The following is a 2,435-nucleotide window of genomic DNA, read 5'->3' as shown; positions in this document are numbered from 1 at the left end:
TCTTTCCCTTTTTTTCTCATAAAATTCGAAAATTTGAGTTGACTTTTTCAAAAAATTTTAAATTTAGTTGTTTCTTATGAGTCAAATCAAATTTTCAATTTAAAAATTCTATCTTTTTCAAATCTTTTTCAAAAATAAAATCTTTTTCATTTTTCTTTCATAATTTCGAAAATTTTTAAAATTAATTTTCAAAATCTTTTTCTTATTTTTACTTCATATTTTCGAATTTATTACTAACATTTAATATTTTGATTCAAAAATTTCAAGTTGTTACTTGCCTATTAAGAAAGGTTCAATCTTTAAAATTTTAAAATCATATCTTTTTGTTTCTTGTTAGTCAAGTAATCAACTTTAATTTTCAAAATCAAATCTTTTTAAATTTCCTTTTCAAAATATCTTTCAATCATATCTTTTTCAATTTTAATTTCAAAATCTTTTTCTAACTTCTTATCTTTTCAAAATTGATTTTCAAATCTTTTTCAATTAACTACTTGACTTTTTGTTTGATTTTAAAAGTTTTCTATTTCAATCATATCTTTTTCAAAACTATCTAACTAATACTCTCTCTCTAAATCACCTTCCTCTTTTTCAAAATTCCTTTTTAATTAACTAATTGTTTTAAATTTTAATTTAATTTCATTTCATTTTTCTTTTTAAAATTTTCGAATTTTCACTTTAATTTTAAATTAAAAATAAAAATATTTTAATTTTAATTTATTTAATTTTCGAATTCTTCTCTCTCACCTCCTTCTAAATTATTTATTTATCTACTAACACTTCCCTTCTTCTTAAAAATTCAAACCCTCTCCCTCTTTCTGTGTTCGAATTTCTTTTCTTCTTCTACTCACATAAAGGAATCTCTATACTGTGACATAGAGGATTCCTCTTCTTTTCTGTTTTCTTCTTTTTCATATGAGCAGGAACAAGGATAAGAACATTCTTGTTGAAGCTGATCCTGAACCTGAAAGGACTCTGAAGAGGAAGCTAAGGGAAGCTAAAGCACAACTCTCTAGAGAAAATCTGACAGAAATTTTCGAAAAAGAAGGAGACATGGCCGAAAATAATAACAATGCAAAGAAGATGCTTGGTGACTTTACTGCACCCAATTCCAATTTACATGGAAGAAGCATCTCAATCCCTGCCATTGGAGCAAACAATTTTGAGCTAAAGCCTCAATTAGTTTCTCTGATGCAATAGAACTGCAAGTTTCATGGACTTCCATCAGAAGATCCTTTTCAGTTCTTAACTGAATTCTTGTAGATCTGTGATACTGTTAAGACCAATGGGGTTGACTTCAAGGTCTACAGGCTTATGCTTTTCCCGTTTGCTGTAAGAGACAGAGCTAGAATATGGTTGGACTCTCAACCTAAATATAGCCTGAACTCTTGGGATAAGCTGGTCACGGCTTTCTTAGCCAAGTTCTTTCCTGCACAAAAGCTTAGCAAGCTTAGAGTGGATGTTCAAACCTTCAAACAGAAGGAAGCTGAATCCCTCTATGAAGCTTGGGAGAGATACAAGCAACTGACCAAAAAGTGTCCTTCTGACATGCTTTCAGAATGGACCATCCTGGATATATTCTATGATGGTTTGTCTGAATTATCTAAGATGTCACTGGACCATTCTGCAGGTGGATCCATTCACCTAAAGAAAACGCCTACAGAAGCTCAGAAACTCATTGACATAGTTGCAAATAACCAGTTCATGTACACTTCTGAAAGGAATCCTGTGAGTAATGGGACGCCTCAGAGGAAAGGAGTTCTTGATATTGATACTCTGAATGCCATATTGGCTCAGAATAAAATATTGACTCAACAAGTCAATATGATTTCTCAGAGTCTGAATGGATTGCAAGCTGCTTCCAACAGTACTCAAGAGGCATCTTCTGAAGAAGAAGCTTATGATCCTGAGAACCCTGCAATAGCAGAGGTGAATTACATAGGGGAACCCTATGGAAATACCTATAATCCCTCATGGATAAATCATCCAAATTTCTCATGGAAGGATCAAGAAAAGCCTCAACAGGGCTTTAATAATGGTGGAAGAAACAGGTTCAGCAATAGCAAACCTTTTCCATCATCCACTCAACAACAGACAGAGAATTCTGAGCAGAATTCATCTAGCTTAGCAAATATAGTCTCTGATCTATCTAAGGCCACTCTAAGTTTCATGAATGAAACAAGGTCCTCCATTAGAAATTTGGAGGTACAAGTGGGCCAGCTGAGTAAAAGAGTCACTAAAACTCCTCCTAGTACTCTCCCAAGTAATACAGAAGAAATTCCAAAGAGAGAGTGCAAAGCCATTGATTTGACCATCATGGCCGAACCTACAAGGGAGTTGGAGGACGTGAATCCTAGTGAGGAAGACCTCCTGGAACGTTCAGTGACCAATAAGGAGTTTCCCTTTGAGGAACCAAAGGAATCTGAGGCTCATCTAAA

General features: G+C 33.4%; 1 non-coding gene across 1 annotated transcript; it reads right to left on the bottom strand.

Moving 5' to 3' along the window:
* Nucleotides 1-1,443: 1,443 nt before the first annotated feature.
* On the bottom strand, nucleotides 1,444-1,551 carry LOC148544144 (small nucleolar RNA R71). Its single transcript, XR_015901020.1, has one exon. It is a non-coding gene; the product is annotated as a small nucleolar RNA R71 (small nucleolar RNA).
* Between the last annotated feature and the right edge of the window lie 884 nt (nucleotides 1,552-2,435).

The sequence above is a fragment of the Arachis ipaensis genome, chromosome B9 (genome assembly GCF_059453495.1).
Source record: "Arachis ipaensis isolate K30076 ecotype BB chromosome B9, ASM5945349v1, whole genome shotgun sequence".
Lineage (NCBI taxonomy): Eukaryota > Viridiplantae > Streptophyta > Magnoliopsida > Fabales > Fabaceae > Arachis > Arachis ipaensis.
The sequence above is the reverse complement of the archived record's forward strand: the minus strand, read 5'-3'. Positions and strand labels throughout refer to the sequence as shown.